This window comes from Adelges cooleyi, unplaced genomic scaffold (assembly GCF_023614345.1).
Source record: "Adelges cooleyi isolate 19-005CV unplaced genomic scaffold, UGA_ACOO_1.1 ACOO_flye_CR_arks_rails_tigmint_CR_PRNA_384, whole genome shotgun sequence".
Taxonomy (NCBI): Eukaryota; Metazoa; Arthropoda; class Insecta; order Hemiptera; family Adelgidae; genus Adelges; species Adelges cooleyi.
The window spans coordinates 20,341-40,744 of NW_026096061.1; positions in this window are offsets into that span (position 1 = coordinate 20,341).

Below are 20,404 nucleotides of genomic sequence, written 5' to 3' on the forward strand. Positions count from 1 at the left end.
TGTCGTTGCCTCCAAAATATGTGTTTTTATGTTTTCCTCTATAACCGTCTTGGCCCCCTAAGATGCATTAAGATGCTTACTCACTATTTATTGGTGGTAATTTTTCGTTGGCTGACGCAAGATCTTTTATTCTATCAAGTTTTTCCGGGTCTAGTTCAGGATATTTTTGACGTTCCGCCCTAAGGAAATCTTCATATTTAATATCTGGACTGTACATCTGAAATCCTGACGTTATACAAATATATTAGGTACAAATTTAATAAGATTTACACAATAATGTTAAATAAACATTACATCGCATGTATTTTTTATGTAGAAAACAAAAAATAGATGGTCATCATGACCAAAAGTGGTGAAATTCAACCCTTTCTTTTTAAAATTGTCAAAACCACCTTAACTACAGCCTATGCCTTTTATTATGATGATCTAATCAAAATCATTATGATATGATACTTATAATATTAGTCAGTCACACTCATTTTTTACAAATTTTATAGGTGCAATTTTACAACCTAACAGCTAAACGTATAAATTAAAATAGGTCAAATATATATCTATATATTATTGTATTTAACATTCACACCGAAGCTCCTTTGATGACCTTGATGAGGTACACTAAAAATGCTAAATAGACTTATTAGGTTTTTCTCCCAATCGGTTAGCATTACTTTTAATTTAACTAAAAAATAAATGCTTTGTCCCAAACGAGTAATTACAAAGTTAAATACTGTTACCTTGTACTACGAAAGTCACTACGAAAAATATTGCCACATAATAATTGTGTTGTGTCTTCATTTTTGAGTACGTTCTTACTGTCACACGTTTTTCCAGAATGTGTATGAGTTGACACACTAGTGATTGGTTTTGAATTTATTATTTAGTTTTTAAGTAGACAAGTACCGTCATTGTATGTTGTATAAAATAAACAAAATAAATCTACACGGTTTTGCGCCTAAAATATAGTAAACACATTTGTAAACCAATCTGAAGTGTAATATACCAAACAAGCTGGTTTACACTATGTTAGATCATCTCTTTATATTATTACTCAACAATTGAACTAATACTAGTAAAATTATTTGCCATAATTATTACACTCACTTTGATAGCTAATTTAACAGTTTTCAAGTATAATTCTCAGAAACTAAGTTTTTGATCAAAATGCTTTAAAGAAATGCGCAATAATATAAAGATTTCAATCTTTCTAATATTTGTGTTACATCTGGTATGCGCTCCTTTTCTAGTTCTTGGCACGACAAAGAAAAATGTTAATGATTCCCATCGTTGACAGCTTTCCCTACCTTCATCAAGCTACATATTATTTAATTCCCAGTAATAGTTTAAGAGTTATTAATTATAATAGTATGTATCTGATGTCGGAATGCATATAAGTAAAATAGGAAACCTTTAACACACTTCTTACCTACACCACAAGCCTTTATACTGGTTTTTGATACCTGCATTTTTAAAACTACAATTTTAATGAACATCTTTTTGGTTAGTTACACAAAGGTATTTTTATTTTCTAATAAAATACAATTAACAAAAAGTCAAGCTGCAAAAAATCATTAATCTAATCAAAATACATAGTTGAACGAACTAAAATGTATTGTATAAACCATAATTTTTAATTTATTGAACTATGTGTTTTAGTTTTTTTTTCCTTGGCAACGTTTTGTTTATTTAAAAGTTGAAGAAAGATGAAACAGATTGGCCTAATCCATTAAATGCTACAACATGATAAAGAGGATTATTAGGTTTTTGTCCAAAAAGATATTTCATCATTGCAAATATTCTACCAGTTAAATTTTGAATAAACCTTATAAGTTGACACTCACATATTTTCAAACTTCTTACTGGTGAATATAAAATTGAAAACTAGTGTCTAAACACAAGCGTGAAAGGTAGGCAAAAAAACCAAAAGGTTGTAAGTGACATTTTTTGGAAACTATTTTTTCCATACTTCAACTTTTGTGCATTAAGTTGAATTGTAAGACATAAGTGCATAACTCTTGTAAACATTTGACCCTTTTTTATACTCCATTATTTATTTGTTATCAATATACTTGTTTACTATTAATGATGACCCCTCAGTGAAATTAATTAAAATACATTTTGATACAAATTGTAAACCGCATATAGTTTTGAACATTTTACTCTTTTTATTTTTGGTGTGTTTAAGCCGTCGAAAAATAAGGTAACGATAAACCCGTGTGTAAATTACTTTCCAAACCCAAAAGAATCATACAAAAGTGTAGGTATAGTATGCTTTGATAAGTACGCTTTTGAAACAGCTGAGCTTGTTCGGCACATTCACTTGTTTTTTCACTTTCTGAGTACAAAAAAACAGCAGCAAAACATAATATCCAAAAAAATACTATCATGAAAGAAATAGTAAATTATGTTTCATGTTTTACCGTTTATACCGACTACAATAAATTATTATTAGTTGGAAAAACGTATGGTTAACAAGAAATTGTCACAACAACAACAATTTTTCAGTATTTGATTTCTAGCTTAAACGTTATTCTGTAAAATGCCCTTTGTTGTGGTGCCCAAAACGGGATGAAACAAAATTAAGGGATCCAATTTGAGAATTATATTTTATTTTAAAAATACTTTGGTGGGACATTCATTCGTATTACCAACACATGAAAACATTTAGAGAAACTTTTATTTTAATTTAAATTCAGAAATTTTAAAGAATTTTGGTCTGACAATTAGGCCGAAGGTTGATCTGGAATGGAATTACAACATGTATTATATAGTTTTTTTAAAAATCTGTAGCCAAACTTATTTATTTATAAAGGAAAAACCCAAAAAGAGGGGGAAAATTATCCTTTGGCCATAGCCAATTTCCAGGTTGCTACCAGGGATTACACAGTAAAGAATATGTTAATGAGTCGTACACACTGCACGATAATATTATGTTAGCAAAATCTACATGTAATAATATGATTACAGTTTAACAGTGATTTTTTGTCAAAAATAGTATTGTTAAATACTTTTTAAATTTCCAAGTATTATGTTTAGTGTGTACTTAGACATACAACAATAGTTTAACGACCATTTTAAAAATGTTAAGTTAATCTTTGTTTCCTTGGAGATGGTCAACAATTTTTTCCAATCCGTTTCCTACCATTTATTACTTATTTTGTGCCTACTTTTGTATAAACCTTTTAAAATACAAAACCACAATTTTGCACAACAAATTAATACAATTGTTGTTTATTTGATTGGAAACGCACAAAACCGAATAGTATGATTTTTATAATCAGAAAATTTGAATAATATACTAAATGTACTTTGATATTGTATTTAATATATATAAATAAATTGTACACTTTACTGCAGTTATTATTTGTAGAAAAAAATTGTTGAAATTGAAATTCCAACTAGTTTTCAATGTTCTAGAAAAAAAATAATAATATATATTATAATTTGTTATAAACCTATCACACTAACCTATTTATACTGGCCAATTTAATAAATGCTTAAAATTTGAAATGTTACCTAAAAAATCTGGAAATTAAACAAAAATCAATTGTAATCGACGGATGCAAAAACTAATTAAGCTTATTTTCAACTACTTTGCAACGTTTACTGATCATGGTATGAAATTATACTACATTGAGCTTTTTCTGTAAAACCAAATGTTCAATGAGAGCAGCAAACATCAACACGACCAGTAATTTGTAATACCACAACATTGTCCCGTTGAGCAACCGAAGGGCTTACATCTTTGGGCGCAAATTGTGAACAATTTTTACAACCATAATAACGTACACAAAGTAAAGAAATTGTTTAAACAAGTTCCGTATCTTACTTATAGTAATAATGGAACCACAAAACAAAGATTTAAAAAATCTCACTTGATTAGTAAATAATTCCTCAAACTTATATGACAAAACACTAAACGTCTTAATTTGACAAAATTCGAATTGATTTATCTTTTTCAAGGAACTCTAATCAAATTTTAAGACTTACACGGTAAAGTGTATACTCAATTTATTATAAAAATTAAAAACTATCTGCTGAACGCTTTGTCTGGTCGAAAACCAGTTTTAGATAATTACTTTTAAAGTTTAATTAAAGATAAAGATTTCGGACAACAGGTGGAGTGCTGCATAATACTTTACTTCACCTTTCCTCCAATCCTAAATTTTAAAACTGGAATTACTTTGAAAGTAACTATCCAAAACTGGTAGTGAACCAGACAAAATTTGCAGTAAATTAGTAAAATAGTAACTAGAATCGTTATTATTCATCTGACATCCTAAAAGGGCAATTTTAATTGATTGTATTCAACATTGGCATTCAAATTGAAGATAATAAGGGTTCAATTACAAAAAGAACAAAATTGTTTACAACTAATACCTCTAAAATGTAAAGTTAATGATACAAATTAATTGTAATAGAAAAATAAAATCTCAATTATCTTAGTAAACATTTGAATGTATAAGACCTCATAGGACACCCTGTATCAAATCAACCCCTTCATAGTATTTAATTAACATATTATATAAACTATATTTTATTAGACTAAACTCCCCTTGCAGTATTATATTATAATTGTTAAGCCCACAAAATATTCTGTAATGTTTTTTTTTTTTTTATAAATAAGTTTTAACATAATCTAAGTAACTATTATTGACTAAATGTTTATTTATTTATTTATATTAGGTAAAATAACTATAGCCAAGCAGTAATAATTATACGATTTATGTTTTACATTTTCTTGATATTTTTTACATATCAAATTATTCAAAAAAAAATGTTCGCTACCTATATTTCCATTGAACAAACATTCTTATTTTTGAATTACATAAAAAATATGTGTGTGCAGCACCGAGTAGATGTTTTTCATTTAAAACTTACCTTTGAATAAAAAAAAAACAAGAGGAACAATATCGCCAAAATAGCGTTGCTTCTTTGTGGTTGAATTAAAATAAAATAATAAAGTTTTTAGTTACAAATGATTCACATTACAATAAATTAGCATTGACTGTATAAATAAGTTAGGAATAAGTTTTTTTTTAATTGTACGATGATAAATAGATATGATATTATCTACTAATTGAAAGCCGGTCGTTGTTTGTACAATTTTGTCATGACTACCGAAAATAATATATCACTTGTTTTCTTTTTTTTGTTAGAGGCTTCTTACTTAATTCACAAATCGATCAATTTTGGCTTATACTTAGAAGTATGATTGTATGAAGCTAAAACTATTTAGTTGGGTCAACTAAAATTGTACAGAAACACAATAAATTTATAGCTGGAATGACTAAATAAATGGTTGCTTTAACTGGCCATGTCATTAAGGAAACTATTCCCTAAAAATAATTATATATGTGAGACATACATATTTTGAAATGTAATCACATAGAATTAGTATATTATCTGTCTGTGTTGTTATTATTAAACGAAATCTAAAATAGTGATTTTTTTTTATAACAACCGTCATTAATCATAATTGTATAATAAATTAGATATAATAAAAAAAAAACAATAAATTCATTAATATTATAGCATGTAAGTTATTTTTAAATATCAATTAAATGTTAACGAACGGACAACACATATAGTCGTTGATTTTTATAATAAATAATCTATGTAATGTATATTTATAAATTAAGAGTACATAAATATGTTTTATTATCTACCTGCATCCGATAGGCCAGCTAATGATGAGTCTATAATAAGATAACATAATTATTAAATGTTCAATATCCAGAAATCCAAAAACCAAAGGTAATGCTAATACACCATATAATATTAAATTAGGGTCAAGCAACCTAGTATTTATTTATGTATTTATTGTTACATAATCTAAAATAAGTTTCCGAAATAACCTTTAAAATCAGCGTTTTAAATGGTTTAATAGTAATGTTACTTTGTGAAAAGTGCCTAAATACATCAATTCACCATCTTTATTAAGTAAATAAAATATTTTATCATAAAGAAGTAATTTTCAACTGACATTTTAAATTTAATAATTATAGTAACAGTCAAACATAATACATTTTTTTCTAAAAACTAAAATTGAAAAAGGTCCTGACATATACTTGTTCTTAAAGAAAAAGTTTTAAGATTTTGATGGAATTAAAAAAAATATATTATACGATGTACATTTTTTTTTTTATATATATATTTTAGTTAAATAATTATTTTATATTTAAGTAAATTAAAACGAGAAAAAAAAATAGTTTTAAACAATTATTAAAAACGAAGCCAACGACAAACCGACGTTCAACCAAAACCTATTAATACAACAGCTGTGGATTTTTACATAAAAATTATAATAACCCAATTTATCTAACTAATTGATTTAAAGTCTTTCAAATGCTTCACGGTTATTGTAGAAATCTAATTTTTTTAAAAATATTTCAAAAGGCTAACGGATCTTTTGATCGACGTTATAAACTTCAAAGTTCAGTTAAATTCTCTTTTACCAAAAAAAAAATAACTTAACAAGCATAACTAAATTAATATGCAGGTTGCCATAAGAGATTCCAAAATCACCCCTCCCTAAATCCTGTTACCCAAGGGCGGAAAAATCACAATGACCTTGAAATATCATTGTATGGTAAAAATAAAAAAATTATTCACATAGGTGGTTTTATCATAGTTTCAAAAAAAATCGTCAACAAGTCATGTTGGCCTTGAAATTCTATAGACCATGAGTATTTGTCGTACACCGTTATTAAAATGCAAGTTTAACACGGGTATCTAAAAAATAGACACAGTTTTTTGACTTTGTCCAATATTTTTAACGCAAACGAGCGCACTGTATTTCATTTATGCAAACAGTGCAAAATTTAAACGCACGTCGAATCACACGAGTGTTTTTCTAAAGTAAAAGAATTATGTTTTCGAGTAAACGTTTAGGCGAGAATTCAATAAACAACAATTTAGTAAAAAAATGAAACTTCCCTCAGAGTCATTCAACTGATACATTAAACTAGCGGTTTGATATTATTGGCCAGACTGTAATTTTTTAATCACATACAATGAATTCCAATAAGAGTTTCCAAAAAATTTTCGATTTTTTATTGATTGGGTAATCTTGGTAAAAATGTCTTATGTATTTTTTGTCATTCCATTCTTTATACCGTGGAGTTCATTAAAAATATGTTGTCAATAATACCCCTTGTTTGAACAATTTAATCAAATTAAATTTTAAAAATGCCATCGATCACCAATTATTTGATAAAAATCCACAATCAGTTGTTCCCACACGTTGGCCGAACTCAATAAACACAAAATTACAATTTAAAACGCGATATCTATGTATATATAATCTCGCAAAAACCTGTTATATATATAATATATATATATATATATATAGGTGATACATTAATGATAATAAGCTTATTTTTTTTTTTAAAACATTTTTTTACACAAACTGAAGTGTCTCCAATTACCAAAACTACATGAATTACAGATTTTGGTAGCAAATTCGAAGGTACTTGTATATTATTATTGTAAGGTGTATATTTCACAACGATATAATTTTTTTTTTTTTTTTATCACGGATGAGCAAAAAGTAGTCAAAGTAAACGAATGTAGCCAAATAACGGCTGGAAACGTGATAAATGTGAATGGAAATAATAATTTCCTTAAAACCAACTGCTTTTACAGTTTCGCATCGAATGTAACAAAAATATTATTTAATGATAGTATGATATGTCAGCGTGATTCTGTAAGTATAGATGCACGGTACCAAAATCTTTTGTGGGTTCACCGACACCCATGTTTAAAGTACATGCAAAATTAATACATTGTAAGACTGTTAATTATGTAATTTTTGCCGTGGCTGACCCGTTTTGTACAATCATTGAACGAATCCACTATAATCTGAAAATAACATTTTAACTAGTCGATAACTAGTTTTGGAAAACTATTTTTGAAGTTTCAAGTTCGGGCAGGAGGAAAGGTGGAATGAAGTATTTTTTTTATCCGCGCACACTTTCCCTCACATCCCGACTTTTAAACTCTTTTAACTTGATAAATAATTGTTCAAAACTAATTATCGGCCAGTCAACATTTTTAGTACATTATTTACAATTTAAAAAGATAATAAAATATTAAATACATTCATTGTGTGTTGCGTTCGGATTTACAGATAGCAATATTTAATTATTAAATCAAAGGGTGATAGAACTGAATATTTAGTAATTTACAATTGGGCTAAAAAAAAAGTTATAAGTAAAACATTTGTTATATTGAATGAATTTAACTCAAATGATTAAGTTACTATTCTAACTTTAATCTAATATAACAATATGAAAACATTTTTTAAACGAACAACACTCAAAATGTATTTTGATTATAAATATTTATGACACGAATTTTAATTGCAAGTCTTTAAGCTAAAATAATAATATTTCGCAATAATAGTAAGAACAGCCATTTAGGAAAACTTTAACCTATATATTATAAATAATTCAGCTATCAATTGACAAGAAAATAATAGTTTTATAAAACACAATATAATTAATTACCTTAGCTTCAATTTTTACTAGAATTAGATCGTTAGCAGCTATATAAGTAAGTAAAAAAGTATATTTGACGTACAAAAAACCATTCAATCATATCGATGTCTTTAACAAAGATGTTAGTAAGTTTTTTTTTTTACACAAAATAGAATAGAAATGGTATACTGCAACAGCGTTACATATATTCAACAGAATACCAAGCAATCAAATATCAAGATTATGAACCTCTGGGTATTAATATGTATTTAAAACGTGCAGAAGAGAATTAGTTATCTATTGTCATACATTAGTACCTAGTGCTATATTTTTTTCAGTTTTAAAATTGGGAAACCCCCGTTAGAACAATAGTTTTGAATCAAAAGCATGAGCACAAAAATATGCAATACAAAATTTGAGATTCAGTGATTTTTCTTGAGGATCCCGGACAGTTGTCCACCTTAATTTTGTAACATATTAAAATCAAATTTATTTAAAATTTTTTTTTTTTCAAACCAACAACTAAACTCTATATTTAATTACTATCTGCCAGTTTTGATTTATTGTTGCCAAAGCACCAACTAGATGAAATTTGTGGTTTACAGAGTTGCTATTCGTAGGAATTGGTCCAGTATTAGTAAAAAAGTTACAGTGTATACAGACAAAAAAAAAAGCCCACATCATGGTAAATACAATAGCATCTCTGGCTCTGCATCGAAGCAGAGGGTGGAAATGGGGATGAGGATGAGGTCGAGGTCGATGTTAAGGATGAGGTCGAGGATAGGGTTGGGGTAGAGATGGTTTGGGGTAGGGATAAGGATGGGGAGGGGATGTTAAAACTCAAATAGTCAACAGAAAGACCTGAAGATATCTGGGGACTCTTTTGAAACTAAAGACGAGAAAACTGATGTGAGTGATTCCTCTGATGAGACTTGTGAATCTCCAAATGAAAAAACTTAATATTATAAATGAAAAAGTTTGTACATCATTAGACCAAACAAAGACAAGCAATCGAATTTTTATCTACAAGCGAAAATACAAAAAATATTGCCTGGTCTGTCTAAAAAAAAAATAACATAACATTATACAGTGTTGTGTTATTTGTGTGTTGTGCACATAAGTATGCGCCACAGCGATTTGAAATATATCATACAACGTAGGTAAAACTATAAAATGTTGTTTTTGTAAAATATTACTGTTCTTATATCGTCATAACTGAAAAGGCCGTGTGTAACCAACAGGCGTTTTTCAAATTTTGTTTGCTACGCGACATTCGTGGTGAAAAATACTGTATAATGATAACTTAAAGTATGAGAAAATAATACCTATACATTGTTGTTTTCTGTACAACGAGGGGATTTTAGCTAAACCTAAAAAATATGCTATTTGTACACTTATAGTTAAGCGTTAAACGCTAATTGCAATACAGTTACAATAATATGTCTTAAGGGGTGTAATTAACAAATATTATAATCATTCTACACTCTTCGACGATGGTAAAATACGAATGTACAAAACGGTAAAGTAAAACACCTGCACCGAAAAACACAAAAAATAAAAAAAACCAAAAAAACCTGATAACCAAATCGGTTTGAAAACGTGTTGCCAACTGAATCAAATTGACTTCTGTCAATTATCGATCGTCATGTAATTATATTCAAATATAAAACCGTTGATGAATAAATTGTATAATATTTTAGATCTGCCAAACTACTAGTACGCAATGAAAGCATCTTGTAGTTCAAACATGACAATCATTTCCCAAAAAAACATCATGTCGTTGGTCATACAAAATGGTGACTGGTCGCCCGACAAACATTAAAAAAACTTCAACCCTTAAATGTAAAACAAGTATCGCATTTGGTTTTTAAAAAGGGAACGTATGTTTTTCATTTCTTAAATCTGTAGACAACATTTTAAGAAAAATTTCACAGTTTGAATTTGTCATTTTCAACTATCTGTACGTTTGCTATGATTTTATAAAGATTTCAATTTAAAATCAATATTTTCTGGGTTCTTTGAAACCGTAGCACTTGTATTTGCCATTAAATAATAATATTGCTCCCTATCAGTAATACTGTCACCAATAATCAGACCGTAGGTCCAAAGAACCGCTCCTCCGTGTATTATAAAAAAAAAAGTAAGGATTTTTATTATTATCTGGTTAGGTCGAAATATTTTACCTAATATCTTTAGTGACCCGTCTAAATATTGTCATTTGAAAATCACCCTGTATGATTGAAAACACATCATTTTTTATTTTTTTTTTATTACAATCCACTTTGTTCTTAGTATCTATAAGACTACAGTTCAGATAACTTACAATATTATTCTACAAACTCTTTATGAACCATAAGATTTAAACGATGACCGACTATATTAACGCAGATTAGATATTTTCTTTTTTATCTAATCTGTGACATTACTACGACATTTGTATGCTTGAATCTGCTGTCACGCTGATTTTATTTCGAGTCATGTGACTTCCACAGGATTTTGTTTACGTGCAAACGAGTAAGAATAATAGCGACACAGAGTTAGGAGCTTAAACTTTACTATAAATATGACATTATATTGAGTGACCAAAAATATAGTCTTAACAATTGGGCAACCAGATTTTTGTTTATAAAACCAATACCGATCAGTGCGTAAAGGCCAAGTTCATTAAAATATGTATTGTTATATTGATGATCAAGTCGAATGTGTGCGATGTCCTCTAAAAACAATTATTGTCGTCACACATTGTACTTGACCAAACAAAGTGCCTGAGCGGATTTATATTAAATAGAACGCTATATTTTATCGTACAAAAATGTTATATTTAAATATTCCCACAAACAAAAAAAACCAAGATAGGTGCATTATAAATAAATCGAAAGTGCAACACGAACAATTATTTTCTTACGGATAATATACAATATACGTTATAAAGTTTAAATAACAAAAAAAAAAAAAAAACGCGGCACGCCACGTAGTTGTAATCTTAACAAAACGGTCAGAAAATTGAGGCTACATCGAAGATTATTTCCAAAAATCTTTAAGCGACTGATCGTCGATCATTTTCAAAAACGATTTCACCAACTGGATTTTCTTTTCTCCGATCTTGTTTTCAATTTCAATGATCAATTTTTGGCCTACACTAAGAATGTCTGCTGCGGTCTTGTTAACATCGGTCGCTGTCGATTTGATTTGGGGCAAACTATTTCCAGTTGTAATCGTCTCAATCAACTTAACAATGTCTTTGTTAAGAGACGACTGGCATTCTTTAACGTTTTCGGAACAACGCAAAAATCCCGAGTAGATTTTTTTAAACTGTTCGTCGTGTTTCAACATCGTTAATTCTTGATACCAGTCTAAGATATTAAATTTGAACGATTGTACGTTTGCTTTTGGGTTGTCGGTTTTGCCAAGTCGATTGGCGTACGACAGTATTACTTGCAGCATTATTATTTCGATCGTGGCGACTACCTGATGCAAGTACTTCCCGAGTGTTTTGACCGTTTTCAAATCCGTTAGAGATTTGATTTCCGGAAACGCCACTTTGACCGGGGCCGAATCTTTGGCCAAGAAATCTCTAACGAACGATTCGAGTGCTTCCTTTTGATCAAACAACAAAAAGAAGCGGGCCGGAAACGAATCGGTCATCGTTAACGGCAAGGTACCTTTAGCCCGGTGCACGCTAAAGTTGTCCCCCAGTAATTGCTTGTTTTGTTTTAATGCGGTCATCACGTCGTTTTTGTTTGGCCTACTACTTTGGCGTGGGTTTTTCGGCAATTGCGCGTCCTTAAAGGTCCAGTGTTGGCATTTGTCGGATGTCATGTTGAAATAATTGTCGGCCGCACATCCGGCTTTGACGCGTTTGTCTAGTACGGACTCCAGACGGTTTACCATACGGTGAATTTGCTCCGGTATGTCCTTGGACACGCCTTTGGCGATACGGTCGACGAGATCCCGCATTTGACCGGCGTACAGAAAAAGAAACCACAGATCGTTTACCCGGCCGCGTCTCGGTTCCAACAGCGATTCGATCATCATTGTCGCTTCTTTTCCAAAAGAAAAAGCGTCGATCGTCTCCTGTGTGGCACCCGCTTCGACGATTTCGAAAACCGCGGTCTTGGTCAATTTTACATGCAACAGAGCGCTGAAATAGTATCCGCACTCCAGCCGGTTGTACGATTCGTCTATTTTCGACCGCATAGCTGTCAGGGTCCAGTCTTTTAATGTCTGACGATTGTACGAGGCCCCGGCGACCGAATATCCGGTAACCAAGTCTTGTAACCTTATCAAAGTGCCTTTGGCTATCTCGATTTCGTCCGTCTCGACGCCGTACGTCACATATAGAAATTGCGTTATAAACAAAAACGACATTACGCACCGCGATTTTAGTACGGCCATTTTGTGTCACACCTCTTACGATTGCTTATAATAATCTGTGAAATCAAAAAAAAATCACATCGCTATTAATTCCTGTTGGATAATAAACAAAAACGGCGACCGTTTTTATGCGGCATTCCCGCGGGCAACATAAGTACCCTCGTCATAGTTTATGGAAGGGGCTGAAGTTACCAACTATGACGTGGGTAGGTACTAGGGTGTAGTGAAAATAGACAAATTTTTGAAATCGTTTTCGTAATACCTTACAAAACTAGCGTGTTGGTGTATATTAAACTAGAGCTGAGACCTCGAATCGGATTTTTCTGTTATTCGAATAATCGAATAATACTATTCGTATGAAAATAATTCAAATACTCGAATAGTAATCGAATAATTCCAATAGTAATCGAATAATTCGAATATTCGAATTTTCGCAAGAAAAAACTAAAAACAACTTCTTAATGTAAGAGGTAATATTTATTTTGTCAAATTTATGTTTTTTTGTAATTATATGTCTACATAAATTGTTAAAATCTTATTTGTTGTAATAATATTTATTTTGTTAAAAGAATAATTCATATAATTATATTTATTTTGTTAAAAAATTATTAAAAATAGATCAAGGACACCTTAGTTGTCTTTTAATTATTTTTTTTTTAATCTAATTAATCCTCGCAAAGAAAATGATAAAATATTCGAATATTCTAATTTTTTTTATTCGAATAGTCCCACCACTAATATAGACCTAAAGTAAAAAAAAAAAATGTTTTTAAAAAAATATTTCCCCCGCCCCAAGTCAAAAAACCAATAATCAGCAAAAGTATTTAGACTTTCTATCATAACTCAAAAAAGTTCAATACTGAAAAAATTAAAAAACTACTATTTTGTAGAAAACTATATTACGCATATTTTACGTGTACAATTTTATTTTTTTTTTAATCGCCCAAAAATAAAATTTTAAATTTAAAAACATACAAAAACAATTTTTTTTAACTTTGATTTAATTTTTAAAGTTAAAGTTTTTTTGAAAAATTAGTTTTTCTACGCTCTAGCCTAGTTTATTTCACTTAAGAATCAGAATTGAAAAAAAAATTTATATATTTATATATAATAACAATAGACAATAAAACCCGGATTATGAAAAAAAAAAAAAATGTTTGTTACTCTAACAACACTTTGGAGAGAGAAAAAATAGCAAAGCATATATTTATATGTTGTAAATACATTTCTAGTTAGTTGTTTTAGACCATAGGGAATTCGATTAAAACTTAATCGAGTTTTGCACACATTTTGTTTGTAGTGAAAATTAATATACTGAAAATACAATGAGCCCCCTTGCCCGACCATCCGTCGATAATTCAGTCGTCAAAAAAAAAAAAAACAAGTAATATTTATTACAATCTATCATAATCCGGGTTCGTTTTTTTTGGTTTATGGTTGTTTTATGAATATCAAATTTTTTTTTCAATTCTGATTTTGATGTGAAATAAACTAGGCTAGAGCGTATAAAAACTAATTTTTCGAAAAAATTTTAACTTTGAAAATTAAATCAAAGTTAAAAAAAAATTGTTTTTGTATGTTTTTAAATTTTAAATTTTTTTTTGGCGATTAAAAAAAAAAAAATTGTACACGTAAAATATGCGGAATATAGTTTTCTACAAAATAGTAGTTTTTTAATTTTTTCAGTATTGAACTTTTTTGAGTTACGATAGAAAGTCTAAATACTTTTGCTGAATATTGGGTTTTGACTTGGGGACCCACCGGGAAATATTTTTTTAAAAACATTAAGATATGCTTTGCTATTTTTTCTGTCTCCAAAGTGTTGTTAGAGTAACAAACAATACATATATATATTTTTTTCAAATCTGATTTTGGTGTGAAATAAACTAGGCTAGAATGTAGAAAAACTAATATTTCAAAAAAAACTTTACTATTTACTTTTGAAAATTAAATAAAAATTTTAAAAAAATTGGTTTTGCATGTTTTTAAATTTTAAATTTTACTTTTGGCGATTAAAAAAAAATTAACTACGTTTGATTTTGATGTGAAATGAACTAGGCTAGAGCGTAGAAAAACTAATTTTTCGAAAAAACTTTAACTTTAAAATTAAATCAAAGTTAAAAAAAATTGTTTTTGCATGTTATTAAAATTTTATTTTTGGCGATTAAAAAAAAAAAAATTGTACACGTATAATATGCAGAATATAGTTTTCTACAAAATAATAGTTTATTTTATGAACCTTTTTCAGTTTGAGCCTTGTGGTTATGATGACTTGGGGCCCGCCGGAAATATTTTTTTAAAAACATTTTTTTTTTTACTTAAGGTTTTATATTATACACTAAGAGGATACCAACCTACAGAGGATTGCGAAGATTTACTTACTCGGACTTGTAGTTGCGGCTTTCGATGTACTTGTGAGACTTGCCGATGTCGTTTTCAGTGAAATACAGTCGTTGTTTACGGGACGTTTTTTATTTACACAAAATTCGTCCGGTGCGCCTATACAAATGATTGACATTGTGTTTTCGAAACCTCGCGTCTAGCGTCTACAGGGTGTTTGGTCAGTAAGATCTTGTTGTATGTACACCGTAGGCATCTTACGTTTAAATATAACTTAAATGATTTTAGACGTCTTTAAGTTATTCCCAAAGAGTTAATAGTTGACGTTTTAAAAATTCCAGATCACAGGGGCGTTAACACATCAGAGATAACAGTGATTTAAAAAGGCCTAATATATTTTATGACTCATTGTCAATTTGCCATTTTAAAATGGCACCCCGTATGGTCGAAGACACATTATCGATATGTTTTCGACAAGTACAAGCTTGTTCGTAATAACACAAAAAGGTGTGTAACAAAAAACCTACAAAATACTATAGCCAATGGCCCAAGTTGCCAAAACGTAGAACGAGAAACACATTATTTCAGTGTAAAAATACTGTTGTTTTTTAGGGACGCTATTATTTACACAAAATTCGTCCGGTGCGCCTATACAAATGATTGACACTGTGTTTTCGAAACCTCGTGTCTACAGGGCGTTTGGTAAGTAAGACCTTGTTATATGTAAATCGTATACATCTTGCATCTTTAAATTATTCTCTTGGAGTAACCAATTGACGTTTTTTTCTAGTTAATATTTAAAAAAAATCAAGATCACAGGCGTTTAACACATCAGTGATGGGGTGGCTATATTTGTGCTAACTAAGAACTATTCAAAAAATGAATAATAGTGATTTAAATAGGCCTAATATCTATTATGGCCTATTTCAATTTTCCTATTTAAAAATCACCCGGTATGATCGAAAACACAGTAACAAAGTGTTTTCGACAAACAAAAAATTTCTCGTTATAATATAAACAGACTTGAACACAAAACTTAAAAAATACTATAGCTTTGAGCTATGTTGCCAACGATTAGAAGAAAAAAAACCCTCACCTCATCACACCACCCGTCCGCAGTTATCCTCGCTTTCAAATGCATATAACTTTTGAACGGATGAATAACAATACAAATTTTTTTCACCAATTCTTTTTTAAAAATTATTTTGAATAAAATGGCTATAAATGGCTAATTTAAAAAAACTGTTAAAAAGTTTTTCAGCCGAGTCTGCAACCACGAAAGAGCATTTTCATGTCTCGTTGACGTACCGAATAAATATAGATTAGTTTTGGAATTATAATTTAAAAAAAAAAAATCACTGGAGCTTCCAGTTACAGCATAAGCCAAGATTAAAAAATTATGTACAATTATGTTTCTGGCTAAAATTGTAGTGTTTATTATCTGGCCAAAAGTAACTTAACATAGTTTAATACATAGAGAATTAAACTATTTTGAATATATTATTTAGTTCTAATTTGAACGTTGAACGTACAACATATCTCTTATCTCTTATCTTCTATATCTTACCCCTATCCCCCACCAACTATCTTCCGTCCCTGTCACTTACCCCTGTCTCATACCTCATATCAGATAACAGCGTAACACTTTTTTCGTTACGCTTTTTTTCGGTTATGCACCACAGCTAATGCCCACCACCAACCCCAACCCCATTCCCACCCCAACTTCATCTTCAACCCCATTTATTTTTTCGTTACGCTTTTTTGATAACGCTTTTTTCGGTTATGTGCCACAGCTAAGACATGAAAATGTCAAAAAAAGTAAAACGGGTAAGTGCAAAAAAAAACCACGGTGTTTATAACGCAAATGAGTATAAATTATTATTAAAAAAAAAAAAGAAATCTCAAAAATATTCACTTGAACAAAAGTTATTTCATTTGTTAAATCTTTGTGGGTCGCCCTGTATATGTACTCGGTAACGTTCAGCGTTCGCACAGATTTTCCAATTCACCCCCAGCCCAATGACATATCTATGTTAAAAAAATTAGGGGCCTCATTTTTAGGTCAAGACGAACCAGTAAGTCCACTGATCAACGGAATCTCGCAAAAGCCTGTTATATATATATATATATATATATATATATATATATACGATAGGGAATCTGATGATAAATTGGTTTTCATCATATCTTTAAGTTTAACCATTGTAAGTCTTTGTTATTTGCCGACGATTTGAAGTTATATTTACAAATTCAATCACCTAGCGATTTTTGTAAACATTTTTTTTTTTTTTATTATCTGAAAAATATATTTACAATCTATACAGTGAGTACATTAAGCAAATTTGATGAAAGATATTATATACATGACAATGAAAAATTAACAGTTATGGGAAGACACTCAGCAGCGTCACCCGGCTAGGAAGTAGAAAAAAAAAATTATTTTTCGTTATATTATTATTATTGTAGTTATTGTAGTAGATCTCTAGGCCATCTTCTCGTCAATCTTCTGGAAGCATTATCGGGAAGGGAGGCCGAGGATAGTTGTTTTATTAGGGTTTTAGAATGAGTAATTAGATTTGAATGGAAATTTGAGTAGAGCGAATTTGCTAGTTGGCCGAGTGTTGGTATGTTTAAGTCTTTATGTAAGTTTTTTTTTTTGTAAACTACAGTCTGATTTAGACACTTTTTACCATTGGTCGTTAAAAAACGGATCGCAAATCAATGAAAGTAAAATATGTTTTCGAATTACTTTTACCAGATCTAAAATTCAAAATCATCACCAGTATGTAATAAATTACCGCAATCTCATCGCTGTAAATCGTGTTAAAGATCTTGGAGTTGTTCTATCTAGTGACTTATCTTTTACGAAACACATCACAATATATATTCGTAACAAAGCATCACGTACATTAGAATTTTTAAGGCGAAATTGTAATGAATTTCAAAATATTAAACGCTTAAAAACCTTATATATTGCACTTGTTCGGTCTAGCTTGAAATATGGATCTATTGTACGGTCTCCATATGTTGCTTGTGATATAAATACAATTGAACCGTTACAACATCGATTTTCAACTTTAGTATCTCACAAGACAAATAATAGGGAAATTAAACACGATTGTCTGCTGTTGCAATTCGAAAATGCAGTCCCCGTTACGCAGAAGAAAATGCTTGGACGTAAACTGGATTTATAATTTACTTAATAAACTAAAATTGACCGTCCGGAAATTTTGAATCGAATACCCATAAAATATGTTCCACAAGTATCGCCTCGTTCTTCTCCTATGTTTTATATCCCTACCCATGCACAAAATTACAGTAGCAATTCGCCGGTTAATCTCGCATGCTAAATTTATGTAATCAAATTAATAATTTTGATTTTTTTCATGGTTCAGCAACTTTATTATGGTCCACTAGTTGTAATACTTTTAATTCTTAACATTGTATACTTATGCTCATTTTTTACTCATGTTTAATACTCTATGGTTTACTTAGTATTTGTTTTCATTTCAAAGTCATCTTTACTATTTACTATTTACAAACTCATTTTAAGTTACTTTCAATTATCTGTACTGTTTTCCCTGTGGACGTTATCATCCATTTGATGAAATAAATAAATATACAGGGTGATACATTAATGATAATACGCGTCTTTTTTTTGAAACATTTTTTTACACAAACCGAAGTGTCTCCAATTACCAAAACTACAAGAATTACAGGTTTTGGTAGCAAATTCGAAGGTACTCGTATATTATTATTGTAAGGTGTATGTTTTACAACGATATAATATTTTGCTCATCACTATCGATGAGCAAAAAGTAGTCAAAGTAAACGAAGCGTAGCCAAATAACGGCTGAAAACGTTTAGTACTTTTTCTGGGGAGGTCTAAAAAAGGTGGACTTTTTAAACTTCAATGCAAACTTATACGCTTGATTTTCTTTTTAAATAAAGAATATTTTGCCAAAAATACAGAGCAATCTTTAGCAATTGATATTTTGATTATTATTTTTTATGCTAACTACTAAAAGTAACGACAATTATTATGTAAAATATTGAAATTTGTCATAAACAGTCGACCAAACGGTGGCCTTAGTCGACAGTTGTTAAAGTGTATACATTCGATGTGGGTCTTCTTCTTTTTTTTTTTTTTTTTGCGATTCAGCTGCTACGGCTGGCGATACACAAACACAAATTTATACGTCTTGGGACAAAATATATATTGTAGGCAAATTGTGAAATGTAGTACATACATTTTTTTTTTACGTAACTTACTAAAAGTTGTAACAGTAAATCATTAAAAAAGATCTGTTTATTCTAAATTTAATACATAAAAAAATAGGTAAAGGAAATAAGTAAAAAAATTCAAAATTATGGAAAATGCAAAAAAAATTCAAAATTATGGAAAAATGCAAAAAAAATTCAAAATCGTCATTAGCGGTTACAATTTAAATATAATTTGATCATCTCCAGAAAATATTTATGTCAACTTATTGTATAACGATATGAATGCGGAACATTGTTGTGTCGCTTTAACAAGAATTAAATATGTCTAGTATAATAGTTTCTGAAAAACCCTTAGAGATTAAACTGTCCTTATTATCGTCATCATCATCATCTAGCTTAACGGGCCATGGAGGCCCACCGCTGCCATCATGAGATGGTTATTATCATCATACTGGTTAAATTTAATATGCCAATTTTCTATAACATCCTCACTCGCTACATTAATATAATATATATTTACATTAATATAATATTAAGTTACAACTTAAATCGTATGATAACTAGTACCGTCATTTGGGTAAAGGTGAAGTGGGCGTAAATAGCTATCGCCTGAAATTCTGGTGTCTGGCTAAGATTTAACTAAGTAGCTTAAAATTAAAGCAACGAGCATCTGGTAGCGAAAATAATTGCAAAGTATTAAAGTTAATCATTCGGGAGCAGGTTTAATCTTTAAATTGAATTTCCTCAAAAACATGATTCGTACCAATTGTAGGCTAACTTTAAGTACATTATTGCCTTCACAGTGCTTTTATGCAACACCTATTTCATATTTCTTCAAAATAAAATATACAATCGGCGGCCATGTCGCATTAACAATTTTACGCCTTTTTTATGAAAATTATTTTATCAACCAGCAATTATTGTTTTCGCCTTAACTTCTTCCGTTTATATTTTCTTTAATCCTAATTATTTTTATTACAATTTTCGCC